Below are 21,424 nucleotides of genomic sequence, written 5' to 3' on the forward strand. Positions count from 1 at the left end.
AGCAGGAGCCATCGTCCAACAAAGCTGTTTCAACAAATGTATTCACAAAATGGATTATCATTCAAACGTTATTCAAGCCTCCTGTTACCAGTAAGTCCGTACGTCTACTACTCAACCGCAGCAATGACGCGTTATGTGCCTAAACTTTGCTAGTCAAGACTCGACAGTACGCTGGGGTGAGGCACGGACGGAAGTGGCCATTTTTCAAAAGAAAATACCCGAAAGACTATTATAGGGAGGTGTAGTGGTTACATGATTGCTGTTTCCGGCCGGTCCATCATTTTGAAAACACAATGCATTTGCCCATTGCCAATTTCTAAATTGTCTCGTTTAAAGCAAATAAAGCATCAACATTTGCATGGTGTACCTTTCTGTGAGTATTCATCCACAATCTATAGCTCAACATGAAAATATTCGCAATTAATTGTAAAAAAAAAAACAGCTGAATTTAATTTCAACTAAAAATGCTTAACAAATAATGTTAGTGATAGAAGGGAACTCATTTTGTGCAAAAATGGAAAGCGTTCCAAGTGTTCATGAGGTAGAATTGTTACAATAGCCGATAATCCATTTTCCCAAAGATAAATCCCTATATGGTTGAACCTCGCAGGCGGTCCAAAGTGACGTCAGACTACACCTCCGTATTTAGGAGCAAATTGTTTGCATGATTAAAAACGATGGTTCGAACATCCGTTCGAAAAACCCTGGCGAATGTTTGAATCCCAAAAACAGGCTTGGGGACAGCTCTAACTGGAGCTGAGCTGAATGTGTTAAAATAGACATAAACATGTGAAGGATTGGACTTTGCGAGCTAACTGTAATACAATGTTATTTTTTACAATAATTTACATAACATCTTACGAAATTACTAATGTGTATGGAAACTGACAAAAAGGGTAATGGTAAAGGTAACGCTTAAAATGTATTATTGCAGCGGCAAAAGGCACAGTGGACATTTTTGGTTGCACCTAAATTATGAGCTGGTGCACCTAAATGAAAAAGTTAGGCGCACTGGTGCAACCAATGTAAAAAGTTAGTCTGGAGCCCTGATTATTCAACAAATGCTTTGTGTGTTTACAGTGTGAAGTTTCTGTGACGGAACTGTACTGGACCAAGGCTTTCTACTCAAAACATCTGGATCAAAACCTTCTTCTTGTGGAAACAGACAGCAGACTGGACACCACAACATCTGTAAGTACAATTATGTTTACTTTGTTTTCCTCTTATTGCTCCTTCCTTGCAGCAGTGTCGCTCGAAAGGAGCCTTGAAGTTGTACAATCCCACCTTAATTGTAAAAAATGTCAAATGTTTTACATTTATATAGTACTTTACCATCTCCATGGTCAACTGCAGCGACGTAATTTTCTTCACAATAAAAGATTACATTTCTCCAGATACATTTACATTTAGTCATTTAGCTGACGCTTTTATCCAAAGCGACTTACAAGTTCTGTACGACAAGTCATCAGGAAGGGCACAACTCTATCAGCTGAGTAACAATGTTCATCAAAGTGTTGCGTGTTACAGTGTAGGTTAGTTTATTAGTAAAAATAATAATATTTAAATTAGTAAAAAAAATTAAGAACATTGTAGCTGAGGGGTACAATTCCCTGACTGTATTGTTAGATATGATATTTAATACCACTACCTCATGTACTTTAACTTCTGGCCACCCAGTACAAGATATAAGTATGATGAACACTTTCCCACCTGATGAAACGAACCAACACAAATGGACCAAATCGAATATTTAATACAGCAAAGGGTGTACACAATATTCACTTAATTACATTTATGATTTGAAATGTTAAGTATGCACTTTTATGGCAAATGAGTATTCGTAGGTAAATCAACATTGAATGTCCAATCTCTGGTTGCGCAGGGAGTAAGTATACAACCTGGAATATTTAGGAAACGATAGCGATAGTACTTAAATAATTATAGCTGGATACACTAAGGGGGGGGGGGGGGTCCCGCTGGTTGTAAGACAGTAGGAGGGGGGGGGGGGTTAGAGAAGTCGCTGGCGGTATCCCATCTGGCCGACGGTGTCTTGGGAGAATCCAAAGTCTTAGACCCAGTGCCCACAGAACCTGGGGCCGTAGACGAACACAGCTGGACCCTCTGTGGAACGGTATCTGCCGGTCCACAACGGAGAGACGTGGTGCGACCTCACATGTAGAGCGCCGCCTCACCTGTAGTCCTCTCCGGGGGGTAATTCCAACACTCGACAGTGTTGGCCTTTATCCATGGAATAATCAAAGCACATAAAGCATAATCCAAGAGCCGTGGAAGGCTCGCCGTCGTCGGGTAGAGTAATCCAATATACAGGTCCAGTCGCTCTTGACCCGGAGCTCCTCGGATGCAATCACCACTAGGGGTCTGACCAGCCTGGATAAGCGTCCAGATAACGTCAGGAACGATGGGGGTACTGATAACTGTAGAACTCGAACCGAACGATGCACCATACATAAATAGACTATTATTAGCTTAATAGAATACGTCCAACTCGACGGTATGGTGCCAAACTATGACCATTCAACTATTAATCTACACGATATCTCAATGCCTATTCTGGGCCAAGTAGGCCCTACTACACCGCACGTGCTTCGTGGGGAGGCTTTTGCGTCTGTCACTCTGTTGGAGGGTAAAGAACTGGACTAAAAGAAAGTTCTACTTTACGAGCGTCATATATATATGCGCTATGAACAAATAGTACCACACGTATTTCGCCCGGCATATTACTGCGCGGAACCGGGGGCTGCCTCGACATGTTAGGCGGCACGATTGAACTTGGACCTAGGGGTATAGCAACCTGGCGCCAGGTTCTAGTCCAATGGTAGAATGAAACTATTATGGGCTGTTTAGTAGAAACGGGGATATTCAATGCATATTGTACAAGGAATATACAGGGGATATCAAACGATATACAAATACAACTAAATATATATATACAAATAAATATATATATTCGGTTTAATCTGATCCTTCACAACAGCCGCCCCCTAATTAGTCCCACCTAATTAGCTAAGCAGAGACAGATTAACCGCACTGTCTTCCACTCAAGGTCCGCTGTAAGGTCAGTCAACTCACAAAGTCATAGGGTCATGGTCATCATCGATAGTATCTGGGAGTCGGGGCAGTTCTATGAGCCTCGCCACGGGCCGTGTGTAGGTGCGCCCTTGGACGAGTACTTCAGCTGCTCGGACCTTGCCATCGGCACCGGTGATCACTTTGCTTACGCGGCCAGCCGGCCACCTAGCTCTGGGGAGTGACTGGTCAACTATCATGACGACTGTTCCTTCTGTCAAATTGTCTCTCTCTTTTACCCACTTCTGGCGGGTCTGTAGAGACGGTAGGTAGTGAAGTAGGAAGCTGCTCCAAAACTTGTCAGCTAGTACTTGGCTGTACCTCCACATTCTTCGGCCGTTCGCTTCTTCGGGCCTGTACATTGTCTGGGGTAGCGCGGGGTCCAGCCGCCCCATTAGGAGTGTGTTGGGGGTGACTGGGTCGACATCTGCTACATCACTGGAGACGTAACCGAGGGGTTTGGAGTTCAATACTCCCTCGATCTCCGTGAGGACTGTCATTAGGACTTCCTCTGCCACAGTCTGGGCTCCGAGTACGGCATACAGGGCTGTCTTTATAGAGCGTACTTCTCGTTCCCAGGTTCCACCGAAGTGGGGTGCGTTCGGGGGATTAAACTGGAAGTCAACCTGGGCTGGAGCGAGGTGGGTCTTAAGTTCTGGGCCCATAGCTTGGAAGCTCTCTCTCAGCTCTCTTTCTCCGCCTTTGAAGTTGGTCCCGTGATCAGACAACAATGTAGACGGTTGTCCTTTCCGTGATATGAATCTCCGGAAGGCCATAAGGAATGAGTCTGTGCTCATGGTCGGAAGGAGCTCGATATGTATCGCTCTGGTGGTCATGCATTTGAATACAATACCCCACCGCTTCTCGGTGCCTCTTCCTCTTTTTATATACAACGGGCCAAAACAGTCCATGCCTGTGGAGTGGAATGGCTTGTCGCCGATTCGGAGGCGACAGGGGGGTAGGTCAGCCATCCGTGGTATGCTGGGCTGCGCGTGCCACTTACGGCAGTCTAGACAGGTTCGCTGGAAGCGCCGTACTGCTTCTCTCCCTTGTAATATCCAATAACGACGTTTGATCTCCGCGAAGACTCTCTCTGCTCCGGCGTGGTGCACATCCTCGTCGTATTTCTTTATGATCAGCTCTGTGACCTTGTGTCGGCTGTTCAAGACGATCGGGTGCTTAATGTCATCTGGTAGATCGGGGGCTCTCCGCAGGCGACCACCCACTCTGATGAGATTATGTGGTGCCAGGTGAATCAGTCTGCTGTCTGATGGGACGGGGTTTCCTCCCTGTAGACAGTCTAGCTCATCGGGGAACGAGTCTCTCTGGGCTCGTTGTAGTAGAAGAAGTTCTGCTTCTTCGTAGTCAGCTGCTGACATGTCAGTGGTGGACTGAATCTCTGGGTGGTGCCGCAGGAATGTCCTTTGTTGCGCACTCTCTAGGGTAATGCAGTCATCTATGTTCGGGTCTGTGGAGGCGACAGTGCTCAGTCCACAGAACATAGGCTTCTTGTTCTCAGCCTCCTCTCTACTTGCTTCCCTCGGGGTGGGCGTAGGCCAATCTCCTTCCGGGAGCTGGAGGAATGCTGGTCCGTCACTGTAGATGTTGTGACGGGTTAGGTCATCCAGGGACATTCCCCGGGTGATGACGTCAGCTGGGTTGTGTTTGGTATCCACATATCTCCAGCTTGCTTCTCCTGTTAGTTCCTGAATCTCGGTGACTCTGACTCCCACGAAGACTTTGTATCTGCATGAATCAGACTTAATCCATGTGAGTACTGTCGTGGAATCTGACCACAAGATTGTTCTATGCACCGGAATGGTGAGTTCACGTTGGATTAACGTGGCTAGATGCGCTCCTGCGAGGGCTGCGCAGAGCTCTAGACGTGGGATAGATTGTTGCTTACGTGGGGCTATCCTTGAGCGGGCCAGTATGAAAGCAGTGTGTATCTCTCCTCCCATCTCTTGGGCACGCAAATAAGCAACCGATCCGTAGGCTACTTCGGAGGCATCGCTGAAGACGTGTAGCTCAATCTCGCATGTCTCTGGCCTCACTGTGGATGGGAAGTAGCTGCGGCGTATATTAACACCTGGGAGTGAGCGGAGTTCCGTCTCCCACTCTCTCCATGTTGAGGCAAGGTGTGCGGGTATTGGGTCGTCCCAGCCCTGGTCCTTGTCCCATAGTGCTCGTACAATCATCTTTGCCCTGGTGGTGTAAGGTAGAATACATCCCAGCGGGTCATATTGTCTGGCGAGTGTTCTGTACACACTCCGTCTGGTGGTCGGTATCGCCGCCGACCTTCCTTGCTCTGGAGCCAAGGGTTTGTGTCTATAGTGGAGCGAGTCTGTTTTGAAGCGCCAGACTAATCCTAGTGTCATTTCTTGGGCTTCTCCTGGGATTGTCGCCATCCAGGTCTCGCTGCTGGCAGCCTTGTCTGCGGAGGAGAGGCTGCGCAATACGTGCGGGTCACTGCTGGCCCACTGCCTGATATCAAAGCCTCCTTTGATTAGGGAGGCGCGTAACTTGATTAGGAGAGCCTCGGCTTCTTCTTGAGTCGAGACGCTTTGTAGACAGTTGTCTACGTAGAAACTGTTCTTCACACTGTGTTGGACCTCTTCATTTGCTGCTGGGTCCTCTGTGACGTGTTTCTGTAGTGCAAATGTAGCACAGCACGGGCTGCATGTGGTTCCGAAGGGGAGTACTTCCCACTGGTAGATGGATGGGTTCTCATCTCCGATCTTCTCTCTCCATAGGAACCGTAGCAGAGGCTTGTCCTCCTCTACTAGTCTCACTTGCAAGAACATCCCTTTGATATCCCCGCTTATAGCCACCTTGTCCTGGCGGAAGCGCAGTAGCACGCCTAGTAGGGAGGGGCCGAGTGTGGGGCCGGGCAAAAGCTCTTTATTCAGATTTTTGGATCCGATCTGGTAGCTGCAGTTAAACACAATGCGATCCTTGCCATTGTGATGGACCTTGTGATGCGGCACGTACCATGATTCGGTCGTCTGATCGGCCTCTTTAATGTCAATCTTTGTTACGTGTCCCGCTGTGATTAGCTTCTCAATCTCAGCCCGGTACACACTCTGTTGAGCGGGGTCTTTGGCTAGGCGTCGCTCTGTGTTCAGTAGATAGCGCTCTGTGGCGTCTTTCTTTGCGTGAAAGCGGGGCATTCCCTCTCTCCTCAGGAGTGGAGTTGCGTATCTCATCACTCCGCCGACTGTGACTCTCTTTGTCCCCTGCTCGAGTAGGTGGATGGCGTAAATGTCTTCTTTAGAGCGAATGTTTTTCTTTTCGTTCTTAAAGGGCATTGTCTCTAGGGTCCATAGCCTCTCGACATGCTGCAGGAGAGTGGTGTCTTCTTCTGTCGTTCGGGAGTGGAAGCAGCTAGTGGCTGCGGTTCGGTTGAGAGATTTAGCGAGGGGGCCTTGTAATGTCCATCCTAAGCGGGTCTCGACGGCTGCAGGACAGCCTCGGGGACCGGTGTGGACCCGGTCGATCGGGACTATGAGTTCTGCATGGTCGGAGCCTATCAACAGGGTCGGGGTAGCGCCGTTTATGAGCGGGATAGGTAATTGGCGCAGGTGCACATATTTATCCATCAACTTGGTGACAGGGTAGGTGTACTGCGAGAGTCCTATTTCTTGGCTGGTGAAAGCATTTGTGATCTTGTACTGTCGCTCTGGCTGCCCGTTGGCTGCGATAGTGAAGGAGACATTCTCGCCCTTTATCGTCTTCAAATCTCTTCTTATTGTCCGAATCGTCATTTCGTTCTTGCTCCCCCGCAGTCCCAGTTGAGTCGCAGCGGAGGCGAGCAGAAGGGTCTTCTCTGACCCGTCATCAAGGACGGCGTAAGTGTCCATGACTTTATCCTGGTAGCTCAATGTCACACGGACTACCTTTAAGAGCACTTGAGCTCCGTTGCTGCTGGCGGGGTCAATGTACATGACACTTGCCTTGGTGCCGCTCCGTGGTGCAGGTGTAGGCCGTCTTCCGTTACTATCGTGTAGTATATCTAGATGGGCTCCATCGCACCGGCTGCACCTTTTCTTTAGGCGGCATTCGGCTGCCATGTGGGGCCGCGCACATCGATAACAGCGCCGGTTGGACTTTATCCATTGGCTCACTTCTTCTGCATTCATCTTTGTGAATGTGTCACATTGTGACAGCCAGTGTTCTTTCTCACAGTAGGGACACGCTATCTTCCACTTCTCCTTCCTCGAGGGGGTGCTGTGACTCTTACTGCTCGGTACTGACTCTGATTGGTGCATGACAGTCACCGATCTTCTTCCATCATTTATTCTCCTGGGTCCCTCTCTGGAGCTTGGCGTGCTCCGCCCGAAGGTGTCCAGTCGTAAGCTGCTGACCTCTCTCGCCAGGAAGTCGGCCAGATCAAGGAGGGATGGCTCGGGGCCGTCGGGATCTCGGTAGTCCCTCTGCCGCCGAAAGCGCTCCTGTCTTGCGGGTGGCAGCTTCTCCAAAATCCTCTCAACGTTAGAGTTGGCGTACAGCTCATGCCTGCCCTTCTCCCGTTGAGCTCCCAGCATCCCCACCAGGGACTGCACTTTGATTGACAGGTCATCTAGTGAGCGATTGTCTGTGGCTGGGGGTAGGCGGTCAATATGCCTTATCTCCTGGATTACGTAATCCCATATACGTCCATATCTTTGATCCAGCGCTGCAAGGGCCGCTGTGTATGGGGTCGAGGAGGTAGCATAGGCTAGCGCTATATTGTGTGCTCGCTGTACTTTCAGGTGCTTCAATAATATTGCATACTTGTGGCGTTCATCAATGACATCCGCCAGCATTGTCTCTAAGCACATCCGGAGCTCCGTGTACTGTGCTCGACTCTCGTAGACGAAGTCTGGGATTGATGGCGTGGCGTTGTATGACGCCGTGGATGGCGAATACATCGGCGAGCGTTGGGGGAGAGACCTCCTGGGCGAGTCCCCTCTTGCGCCTCGCTGTGGGCCGGTACTGGCAGGGTACCATGGCCCGCTGGTCCAGGTACTGTTCCTCGGGGCTGGTCGTGCTCACCCGTAAATAGAGTCGGGGGTCTGTAGCGCAGCGCCGCGGGGGTATAGCCTGGACTGTATGGGACCTCCTGGTCCGGTGGAGTACTGTGCTGTCGTCGGGCTTGGTTCTCCTCTTCTCCCTCTTCTTCTTCTATCAAATCTTCCAGATCTTGTAATCGTTTATTTAGCTTCTCCGCAGTGTAGGCCGCTCCTTCCTTGTAGCTGGGTCTCGCTTGGACCGGTATGGGAAGGGGGTCTGCGGGGGGTCTAGACTCGGTCTGTTGGTCAAGTTCAGGGTCGCTTGCTCGTTGCGGTGACGCTGCTCTTGACTGCTGTCTCGACGAGTTCCTTGAGCCCCTGGCGGAGGGAGAGGGAGTTGTCCTTTTGATCAGCTGCTCTATTAGTTGCGCTTGTAGTCTGTCGCGCTCTGCGTCTCTTTGGGCACCGGCAGCGGTGCGCTGGGCGTCGGCGCGGTCTCTTGCCATATTCTCTTCCATCTGGAAGCGTCTCATCTCCAGACTTGTGCGCTGTTCTTCGCTCCGTTGCTGTGCTTGGAGGTGTTCGCGCTCGCTGGTCGCCTGGGCTTGGAGACGTTCGCGCTCGCTAAGCGTCTGTGCTTGGAGCCGATCGCGTTCGGTAGAGGCTGTCAGGCTGACGAGGAACGCCTGTTGTAGTATCCTCTCCGCTTCGCTGGGGGAAGGCGGTAGTGGAGGTGAGCCGCTCCTGCGTGAACCGCTCCTGGGGGTACTCGTTGGGGAGTCCTGGAGCTCTAGTTCCTCGGCGCTCTCCTCTTCTTCTTCCGTGCAGAGTTCTCTCTCTGTAGGGTTGTCTTCCTCCCGGGGCGTGTCGGGGACTACTTCTTTAGTAGTGGCAGGGGGTAAAGGCATGTCAATTCCCTCCTGGTCTCCACCGTGGGCTTGGTCAGTTACATTAGGACCTACTAGGGCCTCTGTGGTCGGGGAAACCTGGTCGTTAAGGTCAGACATAATTTTACTTTCTACTTTTACTACGTTTACCGTTTGTCGAAGGCTAGGTAGTTGACTGACAGTGTAAGCCTCTAAGTACTGAGGTGTCTGTCGTCTGCGCCGCGGGCGTTCTAGGTTAGGAGGATCGTTTCGTGGAGTGTTCATCATAGGCCATTTCGATATTAATAACACTATATTAATATTACACTAGTTACCATCCGGCTCGAAGGACCAATTGTAGCTGAGGGGTACAATTCCCTGACTGTATTGTTAGATATGATATTTAATACCACTACCTCATGTACTTTAACTTCTGGCCACCCAGTACAAGATATAAGTATGATGAACACTTTCCCACCTGATGAAACGAACCAACACAAATGGACCAAATCGAATATTTAATACAGCAAAGGGTGTACACAATATTCACTTAATTACATTTATGATTTGAAATGTTAAGTATGCACTTTTATGGCAAATGAGTATTCGTAGGTAAATCAACATTGAATGTCCAATCTCTGGTTGCGCAGGGAGTAAGTATACAACCTGGAATATTTAGGAAACGATAGCGATAGTACTTAAATAATTATAGCTGGATACACTATGGGGGGGGGGGGGGTCCCGCTGGTTGTAAGACAGTAGGAGGGGGGGGGGGGTTAGAGAAGTCGCTGGCGGTATCCCATCTGGCCGACGGTGTCTTGGGAGAATCCAAAGTCTTGGGGCCGTAGACGAACACAGCTGGACCCTCTGTGGAACGGTATCTGCCGGTCCACAACGGAGAGACGTGGTGCGACCTCACGTGTAGAGCGCCGCCTCACCTGTAGTCCTCTCCGGGGGGTAATTCCAACACTCGACAGTGTTGGCCTTTATCCATGGAATAATCAAAGCACATAAAGCATAATCCAAGAGCCGTGGAAGGCTCGCCGTCGTCGGGTAGAGTAATCCAATATACAGGTCCAGTCGCTCTTGACCCGGAGCTCCTCGGATGCAATCACCACTAGGGGTCTGACCAGCCTGGATAAGCGTCCAGATAACGTCAGGAACGATGGGGGTACTGATAACTGTAGAACTCGAACCGAACGATGCACCATACATAAATAGACTATTATTAGCTTAATAGAATACGTCCAACTCGACGGTATGGTGCCAAACTATGACCATTCAACTATTAATCTACACGATATCTCAATGCCTATTCTGGGCCAAGTAGGCCCTACTACACCGCACGTGCTTCGTGGGGAGGCTTTTGCGTCTGTCACTCTGTTGGAGGGTAAAGAACTGGACTAAAAGAAAGTTCTACTTTACGAGCGTCATATATATATGCGCTATGAACAAATAGTACCACACGTATTTCGCCCGGCATATTACTGCGCGGAACCGGGGGCTGCCTCGACATGTTAGGCGGCACGATTGAACTTGGACCTAGGGGTATAGCAACCTGGCGCCAGGTTCTAGTCCAATGGTAGAATGAAACTATTATGGGCTGTTTAGTAGAAACGGGGATATTCAATGCATATTGTAACTGAGGGGTACAATTCTCTGACTGTATTACTAGATATGATACTTACTACCACTACCTTTGTACTTAATATTCGGCCACCCAGTACACGGCATAAATATATTATCATGAACACTCTCACGTAGATGAAACGGATCCAACACAAATGTACGAATTAGAAACAGGTCTTTATTTCTACACAGCGATGGTGTGTAGAATAAGCACTTAATCACTTAATTACATTTATGAATTGAAATAGTATGCACTTTTATGGCAAGGAGTATTCGTCGGTATATCAATAGAGAATGTCCAATCTCTGAAGGCGCAGGTGGTAAATATACGACCTGGAATAGTTAAGGAATAACAGCAATGATACTTTAATGATTATACTAGATACACTAGAGGGGGTAATCCGGTCGCTTGTAAGCCGACAGGAGTAGGAGGGGGGGGGGGTAGAATCCGGCTGCCTCGTCCGGCCAAGGGTATCCCAGGTGAACCCACTGTAGTGCCGTTCAATGCGCCGGCGATCCTTGGACCACAGATGAAAGCAGGTGGACTCTTTGTGGGCCGGCTCTCTCCGGTCCACGGGGGAGAGACGTGAAGCGACCTCGTCTTGCAGAGCGTCTCCTCACCTTGCGTCCTCTCCAGGGGGGGGGGGGTTCCAACACACGGCAGTGTCGGGGGTCTTTATCCATGGAATAATCAAAGTATCCAAAGCATAATCCGTGCCTGGGAAGGCGGGCTGTCGTCGGTAGAATAATCCGGTATACAGGTCCACTCGCTCGTTGGCTCTGGGGCTCCTCGGGTGCAGCTTCACATAGGGTCAACCACCCTGGGTAAGCAGCCAGTTCTCTGCCCGAAACGATGGGGTACTGACTACGGTAGTATTCTCACCGCACGAAGCACTATATATTAACAGACTATTATTAGCTTAATAGACTACGTCCAACTCGACGATATAGTGCCAAATATGACTATTCAAATATTAATATACACGATGTCTCAATACCGATGGTAGGCGAACTTGGCCTTACTCCCACACGTGGCGTCGCGGGGAGGCTTTACGTCTGTGACTCTATTGGAGGGTAAGAAACTGGACTGAAAAGAAAGTCCTACTTTAGTAGCGCAGTATATATACGCACTATGAACAAATAGTCCCATTAGTGGTGCGGTAGCCAAATTCCTACGCGGAACTAGGACTTGTTCGTACATGTCGAGCGGTACGTTTGAACTGGGTCTGAGGGGTATGGCAGCCTGGCACCAAGGTCTCGACCAATAGTAGAATGGAGACTATTATGGGATGTTCAGTAGGCTAGAATGGATATTCAATGCATATTGTACAAGGAATATACAAGGGATATCAGGGAATATTAGAGAATATACAAATACAATTAAATATATATATATAAATAAATATATATATTCGGTTTAATCTGGCCCTTCACAACAGCCACCCCCTGAATAGGTCCCAGACCTAATCAGTTAAACAGAGACAGATTAATCGCGTTGTCTATTTACACATAAGGGTTTGCTGTAAGGGTCAGTCAACTTCACAAAGTCATAGGGTTGTAGGGTCATGGTCATCATCGATTGTGTCTGGGAGTCGAGGCAGTTCTATGAGCCTTGCCACGGGACGGGTGTAAGTGCGACCCTGGACGAGCACTTCAGCTGCTCGGACCTTGCCGTCGGCACCGGTGATCACTTTGCTTACGCGGCCGGCCGGCCACATAGCTCTGGGCAGTGATTGATCAATAATCATGACGACTGTTCCTTCTGTCAAATTGTCTCTCTCCTTTACCCACTTCTGGCGGGTCTGTAGAGACGGTAGGTAGTGCAGTAGGAAACTGTTCCAAAACTTGTCGGCTAATACTTGGCTGTACCTCCACATCCGTCGGCCGTTCGCTTCTTCAGGCCGGTACATTGTCTGGGGTAATGCAGGATCTAGCCGCCCCATCAGGAGTGTGTTGGGGGCTCTGCGTAGGCGACCACCCACTCTGATGAGGGTATGAGCGTCGCTCTCGGGGGCCAGATGAATTAATCTGCTGTCGGATGGGACGGGCTTTCCTCCCTGTAGACAGGCCAATTCATCGGGGAACGAGTCTCTCTGGGCTCGCTGCAGTAGAAGCAATTCTGCTTCCTCGTAGTTAGCTGCTGACATATCAGCGGGGGACTTGCACTCCGGGTGGTACCGCAGGAATGTTCTTTGTTGTGCACTCTCTATGGACGTGCAATCGTCTATGTTAGGGTCGATGGAGGCTACGGTGCTCAATCCACAGAACACAGACTTCTTAATTTCCACCTCCTCTGGACTTGCTTCCCTCGGGATAGGCATGGGCCACTGTCCTTCCGGGAGTCTTAGGAATGCGGGGCCGTCACTGTAGACATTGCGACGGGTGAGGTCATCCAGGGGCATCCCCCGGGTGATGACGTCAGCTGGGTTCTGTTTTGTATCAACGTAGCGCCACTCTGTTTCTCCGGTTAACTCTTCGGTTAAGTCTTGAATCTCGGTGACTCTGACTCCCACGAAGACTTTGTACTTGCATGAGTCCGATTTGATCCAGGCGAGTACCGTCGTGGAATCTGACCACAGGATTGTTCTAGACACCGGTATGGTGAGCTCACGTTGGATGAGCGTGGCTAGGTGCGCTCCGGCTAGGGCTGCGCAGAGCTCTAGACGTGGGATAGATTGTTGCTTGCGTGGGGCTATTCTCGAGCGGGCGAGGACAAATGCTGTGTAGATCTCTCCCCCCTTCTCTTGGGCCCGTAAGTAGGCTACTGATCCGTATGCGACCTCTGAGGCGTCACTGAAGATGTGTAAGTCCATTTTACATGTCTCTGGCCTCACCGTGGGTGGGAAGTAGCTTCGGCGCATATTAACGCCTGGGAGTGAGTGGAGCTCCATCTCCCACTCTCTCCAGGTGGATGCAAGGTGTGCGGGAATGGGGTCGTCCCAGCCCTGGTCCTTGTCCCACAATGCTCGTACAATCATTTTTGCCCTGGTGGTGTACGGTAGAATACATCCTAGCGGGTCATATTGTCGGGCGAGTGTTGTGTACACACTCCGTCTGGTGGTCGGCGCCGCCGCCGGCCTTCCCTGCTCCGTAGTCAGGGGCTTGTGTCTGTAGTGAAGCGAATCTGTTTTGAATCGCCACACCAATCCCAGGGTCATCTCCTGGGCTTCTCCCGGGATTGTAGCCATCCAGGTCTCGCTGCTGGCTGCCTTGTCCTCGGAGGAGAGGCTGCGCAGTACTTGCGGATCGCTGCTGGCCCACTGCCTGAGATCAAAGCCGCCTTTGATCAATGAGGCGCGGAGTTTAATCAGGAGAGCCTCGGCTTCTTCCTGGGTTGAAAGGCTTTGTAGACAGTTGTCTACGTAGAAGCTGTTCTTTACGCTGTGTCGGACCTCTTCGTCCGCTGCTGGGTCCTCGGCTACATGTTTCTGTAGTGCAAATGTCGCACAGCAGGGGCTGCACGTCGTTCCGAAGGGGAGGACTTCCCATTGGTAGATGGCTGGGTGCTCATCTCCTGGCTTCTCTCTCCATAGGAACCGTAACAGGGGCTTGTCCGCCTCTACTAATCTCACCTGCAGGAACATTCCTTTAATGTCCCCGCTGATGGCCACCTTTTCCTGGCGGAAGCGGAGTAGAACGCCGAGTAGGGAGGGGCCGAGTGTGGGACCGGGCAGTAACTCTTTATTCAGATTTTGGGATCCGATCTGGTAGCTGCAGTTAAATACTATGCGGTCTTTACCGTTGTGATGGACCTTGTGGTGGGGCACGTACCACGATTCAGTGGTCTGGTCAGCCTCTTTAATGTCCATCTTTGTGACGTGTCCCGCTGTGATGAGCTTCTCAATCTCAGCGCGGTATACACTCTCTTGGGCGGGGTTCTTGGCTAAGCGCCGCTCCGTGTTCAGCAGGTACCGTTCTGTGGCGTCTGTCTTGGCGTGGAAAGTAGGCATTCCTTCTCGCCGCAGGAGTGGCGTGGCGTATCTCAACACGCCGTTGACCGGGACTCTCTTGGTCCCTGTCTCGAGGAGGTGAATGGCGTAAATGTCATCTTTAGAGCGAATGTCTTTCTTTCCGTTCTTAAAGGGCATTTGTTCCAGGGTCCATAGCCGCTCTACGTGTTGCAGGAGTGCGGTTTCTCCCTCTGTGACTCGGGAGTGGAGACATCTAGTGGCTGTACTTCGGTTGAGAGATTTGGCGAGCGGGCCTTGGAGAGTCCATCCCAAACGGGTCTCGACTGCTGCAGGGCAGCCTCGGGGTCCGGTATGAACCCGGTCTATCGGGACAATGAGGTCTGCATGGTCGGAGCCTATCAACAGGGTCGGCATAGCATTGTCTATGAGCGGGATCGGTAACTTGCGCAGATGTGCATATTTCTCCATCAGCTTGGCGACGGGGTATGTGTACCGCGACAGTCCTATTTCTTGGCTGGTGAAAGCGTCTGCAATCTGGTACCGTCGCTCAGGCTGGCCGCTTGCTGCGATAGAGAATGAGACATTCTCGCCCTTTATCGTCTTCAAATCTCGTCTTATTGTCCGAATTGTCATTTGGGTTTCGCTTCCCCGCAGCCCTAGCTGGGCCGCAGCGGAGGCGAGCAGCAGGGTCTTCTCTGACCCGTCATCGAGGACGGCGTAAGTGTCCAGGACTTTATTCTGGTAGCTTAGTGTCACACGCACTACTTTTAGGAGTACTCGGGCTCCACTGCTGCTGGCGGGATCGATGTACATGACGCTCGCTTTGCGGCTGGATGGTGCAGGTGAAGGGCGCCGTCTGTTACTGTCGTGAAGTATGTCCAGATGGGCTCCATCGCACTTGGTGCACCTTTTCTTTAAGCGGCATTCGGCTGCCATGTGTGAGTGCGCACAGCGAAAACAGCGCTTGTTGGACTTTATCCATTGACCTGCTTCCTCCGCGTTCAGCTTGGGGAAGGAGTCACATTGCGCTAGCCAGTGTTCTTTCTCACAGTAGGGGCACACTATCTTCCACTTCTCCGTTCTGGAGGGGGTACTGTGGCTCCTGCTGCTCGGTACTGACTCCGATTGGTGCATCACAGTCACCGATCTTCTTCCATCATTTAGTCGTCTGGTTCCTTCTCTGGAGCCAGGGGTGCTCCGTCCGAATGTATCTAGCCGTAGGCTGCTGACTTCTCTAGCCAGGAAGTCTGCTAGATCGAGGAGGTTCGGTTCGGGGCCATTCGGGTCTCTGTGGTCCCTCTGCCGCCTAAAGCGCTCCTGACGAGCGGGCGGCAGCTTCTCCAGGATCCTTTCCACATTTGAGTTGGCGTAAAGTTCATGCCTCCCCTTCTCTCTTTGCGCTCCCAACATCCCTACCAGGGACTGCACTCTGATGGACAGGTCGTCCAGTGCTCGATTGTCTATTGCTGGGGGTAAGCGGTCGATGTGTCGGATCTCCTGGATCACGTAATCCCATATGCGCCCATACCTCTGGTCCAATGCTACCAGCGCTGCTGTGTATGGGGTGGTGGAAGTCGCGTAGGCGAGCGCTATATTATGTGCGCGGGGTACCTTTAAGTGCTTCAGTAGGATGGCGTATTTGTGGCGTTCATCCAATACATCCACCAACATGGTCTCCAGACACGTGCGGAGTTCTGTATACTGGGCCCGGTTCTCTTGGGTGAAGTCGGGTACCATAGGCGTGCCAATGTATGACGCTGACTGTGGATACATCGGCGAGCGTTGGGGGAGAGGCCTCCTAGGCGAGTCTCCTCCCGCTCCTTGGTATGGGCTGGTACCGGCAGTGTACCATGGCCCGCTTGTCCAGGTGCTGTTCCTCGGTGCGGGTCGTGCGTCGTGCTCACCCGTGTATAGAGTCGGGGGTCTGTAGCGCAGCTCCGCGGGAGTATAGCCTGGGCTGTACCGGACCTCCTGGTCCGGTAGAGTACTGTGCTGTCGTCGGGCGTGGTTCTCCTCCTCTTCCTCTTCGTCTTCAGTTAGGTCATCCAGTGCTTGTAGTCTCTGGTTTAGCCTCTCCACAGGATATGCTGCTCCTTCCCGGTTGCTAGGTCTCGCTTGGACCGGTGGGGGGAGGTGGTCTGTGGGGGGTATAGACCTCGTCTGTTGGTCAAGTTCAGGGTTGTTTACTCGGCTAGGGGATGCCGCCCTGGAGGTGTGTCTAGACGAGTTCCTGGAGCCTCTGGCGGAGGGAGAGGGTGTTGTCCGTCTGATCAGCTGTTCTATTAGTTGCGCTTGCTGTCTGTCGCGCTCTGCGTCCCGTAGAGCACCAGCAGCTGCTCGCTGGCTGTCTGCTCGGTCTCGGGCCACATTCTCTTCCATCTGAATGCGTCTTATTTCTAGACGTATATGCTCTTCTTCGCTTCGCTGCTGGATCTGCAGTCGGTCGCGTTCAGCAGCGGCGTTCAGGCTGATGAGGAAGGCCTGCTGTAGGGTCCTCTCTGCCTCGCTGGGAGAAGGCGGTTGTATAGGGGAGCCTTCCCTCGGGGTACTCCTTGCGGAGCCTTGGAGCTCTATCTCCACGGTGCTCTCCCCGTCTTCTTCCGTGCCGAGTTCTCTCTCGGTAGCGTTGTATTCCTCCCGGGACTCATCGGGGACTACTTCTTCAGTACTGGCGCGGTGTGAAGTCATGTCTGGTTCCCACTGGTCCCCACCGTGAACTTGGTCAGTTACATTAGAGCCCGTAGGGGGCTCTATGGTCGGGGTAGTCTGGGCGTTGGGGTTAGACATACTTTTACTTTCTAGTTTAACCGCGTTTACTGTTAGTAGAAGACTAGGTTGTTGACTGACAGCGTAAGCCTCTAAGTACTGAGGGAGCCGTCGTTCGCGCTGCGGGCGTTGGTTAGGAGGATCGTTTCGTGGAGTGTTCATCATAGGCCATTTCAATATTAATAACACTATATTAATATTACACTAATTACCCTCCGGCTCGAAGGACCAATTGTAACTGAGGGGTACAATTCCCTGACTGTATTACTAGATATGATACTTACTACCACTACCTTTGTACTTAATATTCGGCCACCCAGTACACGGCATAAATATATTATCATGAACACTCTCACGTAGATGAAACGGATCCAACACAAATGTACGAATTAGAAACAGGTCTTTATTTCTACACAGCGATGGTGTGTAGAATAAGCACTTAATCACTTAATTACATTTATGAATTGAAATAGTATGCACTTTTATGGCAAGGAGTATTCGTCGGTATATCAATAGAGAATGTCCAATCTCTGAAGGCGCAGGTGGTAAATATACGACCTGGAATAGTTAAGGAATAACAGCAATGATACTTTAATGATTATACTAGATACACTAGAGGGGGTAATCCGGTCGCTTGTAAGCCGACAGGAGTAGGAGGGGGGGGGGGGGGGTAGAATCCGGCTGCCTTGTCCGGCCAAGGGTATCCCAGGTGAACCCACTGTAGTGCCGTTCAATGCGCCGGCGATCCTTGGACCACAGATGAAAGCAGGTGGACTCTTTGTGGGCCGGCTCTCTCCGGTCCACGGGGGAGAGACGTGAAGCGACCTCGTCTTGCAGAGCGTCTCCTCACCTTGCGTCCTCTCCAGGGGGGGGGGTTCCAACACACGGCAGTGTCGGGGGTCTTTATCCATGGAATAATCAAAGTATCCAAAGCATAATCCGTGCCTGGGAAGGCGGGCTGTCGTCGGTAGAATAATCCGGTATACAGGTCCACTCGCTCGTTGGCTCTGGGGCTCCTCGGGTGCAGCTTCACATAGGGTCAACCACCCTGGGTAAGCAGCCAGTTCTCTGCCCGAAACGATGGGGTACTGACTACGGTAGTATTCTCACCGCACGAAGCACTATATATTAACAGACTATTATTAGCTTAATAGACTACGTCCAACTCGACGATATAGTGCCAAATATGACTATTCAAATATTAATATACACGATGTCTCAATACCGATGGTAGGCGAACTTGGCCTTACTCCCACACGTGGCGTCGCGGGGAGGCTTTACGTCTGTGACTCTATTGGAGGGTAAGAAACTGGACTGAAAAGAAAGTCCTACTTTAGTAGCGCAGTATATATACGCACTATGAACAAATAGTCCCATTAGTGGTGCGGTAGCCAAATTCCTACGCGGAACTAGGACTTGTTCGTACATGTCGAGCGGTACGTTTGAACTGGGTCTGAGGGGTATGGCAGCCTGGCACCAAGGTCTCGACCAATAGTAGAATGGAGACTATTATGGGATGTTCAGTAGGCTAGAATGGATATTCAATGCATATTGTACAAGGAATATACAAGGGATATCAGGGAATATTAGAGAATATACAAATACAATTAAATATATATATATAAATAAATATATATATTCGGTTTAATCTGGCCCTTCACAACACATATTGTACAAGGAATATACAGGGGATATCAAACGATATACAAATACAACTAAATATATATATACAAATAAATATATATATTCGGTTTAATCTGATCCTTCACAACAACATAATCGCCATTGCTTTATTATTCTTTTATATAACTATATTAGATATTACTGCACATGGCTACTTTTTGATCAATTAATACAAGCAGTCAGATAAATTAACTATTTTGGGACTTTCTATTTTATTTAGAAAGTACTTGAATCAGAATGTCCCACCCAATACCCAGCTGTTAAAAACGGTTCAATACTCTATTTTATTAGTAGAGGCTGTGACACTATTTCACCCTATCCTCTGTCATCCTTCCTCTAGCTGCTAGGGTGAAGGGACTTTGGGCTTGGCTGAGACCGGTGGTGGTAGAGGGAGGAGGGGTGGGCTGGGACATGGTGGCTGCAGCCTCAGCCTGACGATCTATAAAAAGTTGTCATCTTTCAAATATATTTGTAGCTAAGCAATTATATTTTATTTATTAGCCTATTCGTAATAATTCGTTATTAGCCTAGCTAACTCCATATCTTGGCTTACCTGCAGTGGACGTGGATGCAGATGGAACATTGTGAGCAAAGCAGTCAAAAACGGTGCATTTCTGCACAATAATATTATGTTTTGCCAACAGATGTTTTGATAAATTGCTCGTATTGCCACCCTTACTGGCAAATGTTTTGTTGCACTTGTGGCAACGTGCGCTGTCGGCATCTACTCTCGTAAAGTATACCCATTCTTTCGAGCGCTTCGCTCTCTCTGCCATGACGAGCGCATGCAGAGCTGTCTGTGTGCAGCGCGCTTCAGCAGCACGGAGCCACGGACAGGCACCTCCCTTAAGTACCCGTATGTGTGAGTGTGAGCGGCTCGCGACGAGTGTGTGTAATAATGGCTCGCTGCGCCTCGCTTCTCGTGCAGAGAGGAGAGATAGTTCGCAACGTTTAAATTCCTCGAAAAAAAAATCATAATAATAATAATTTCTAGAGTATCTATAGCAGTACCGATAACGTCGGAGCTTATCAATACTCTGTTTTTTTCTAATTTAGTACCGGTTCCCGTTTAGAACCGGGGTCCGGGGGGCATCCCTATACAGTGGGTGACAATATTGTGACAAGGAAAGATGAAATTACCTACCTGGGTTCCATCCTAGAGGCAAATGGCAACCAACGAACACGATTTTTGTACAGGATCTCCTCTCTGGTAAATAAGAATGCCTTGAAGACTAACAGGAGCACTCATTCAAGGTTTCTATGACTATGCTTGCACGTCCTCATGGTACCAAAGCACCTCAAAGGCCCTAAAAACAAGGCTCCAAAATCACAAAACAAACTGGTCAGGCTACTGCTTGGCCTTACTCCTAAAAACCCACCTTACCCCTGCCCATATTGACAATCTAGGATGGCTTAGACAGGGCTCTACAGTGCGACCATATTGCTCGCATATGCCCCTAAAAATATGTGCGTGCGAACATGCAAAATCAAGTACTCGCACGGTGTGCGAGTGGGGCCGGCGAGTGCAGAGTACAGCCTCCTCATTCGTCCTTTTATTCTCCGCTGCAAGAATCGTTAAGAAACTACAAGTCCCACAGTTCACAGCCGCATAAACGTTCCAATCACAGTAGAGTTCCTGTGGTCACGCGACTGGAAACTGAAAGTAATGATCAGCATCTGTCTGAGTCAGACAATACTTACAGCCATGTCGAAGCCCATTCATTTTTATTTTGCGCGAAAGATACCGGAGAATGAGAAGTCAGGCGAGGCAGCTCATGTTACAGAGGTGATGGTTAACGTTAACCAAGATACTGGCGCTAGCCAGCATGGCCAATGTACCCACTGTAGCTAACGAAGCTACACCCAATGTAGCCACTGTAGCTAGCGAAGCTACACCCACTGGAGCCGGAGGGAAGACATACAAATTTAACGTGAATTGGCTAAACATTTCCCCATGGCTAGAGTTCGAAAACAATGTCATGTTTTGTAAATATTGCAAAGTAGGATCGATGCATTGCGATGCATTGTTACACCCCTACAACTGGCCCACTGTGTATGTGTGTACAGCTAACTTGGCTAGCGTTATCAACCGCAGAGGTGGGCAATGGGTCCAGCTGTAGCGCCGGACGGCCAGAGTGCAAGCGGTGTGGCAATAGGTCCAGCTGCAGCGCCGGACGGCCAGAGTGCAACGGTGTGACGTTGTAATTGGCAGAATCGACTGTCAATCAATGGTCTACCTGACACGCAAACTACTGTACTGGAGGTGTACAGTATTTCAATAGGCAACCCTGAAAGGATTATTTTTCTAAAAGAGCAACACTAGCTCCCCCCTCTACTGATGGCCCTAGTTGTAAAGCCAGTGTCTCCTTTTTGTTCAATGTCACTGCCTTTCTTATTAGGCCTAGTTGTTGGCTACAACTTTGCCATAGTAGGCATTAATCACTTAATTAATAGTTCAAATGTCTGTCCCATTCCCGTTTGCACACGCAGA

At 50.0% G+C, this 21,424-nt stretch overlaps 1 long non-coding RNA gene across 1 annotated transcript in view; it reads left to right on the forward strand.

Moving 5' to 3' along the window:
- The first annotated feature begins 1,077 nt into the window (after positions 1-1,077).
- The window catches only part of LOC311233053, a 45,257-nt gene continuing 24,910 nt past the window's right edge, over positions 1,078-21,424 (forward strand). The window contains exon 1 of the long non-coding RNA XR_014620002.1: positions 1,078-1,191. This is a non-coding gene — a long non-coding RNA (uncharacterized lncRNA). The remainder of the gene's footprint in view (positions 1,192-21,424) is intronic.

This window comes from Notolepis coatsorum, assembly GCF_963971535.1.
Source record: "Notolepis coatsorum genome assembly, chromosome: 8".
In the NCBI taxonomy this organism is placed as follows: domain Eukaryota; kingdom Metazoa; phylum Chordata; class Actinopteri; order Aulopiformes; family Paralepididae; genus Notolepis; species Notolepis coatsorum.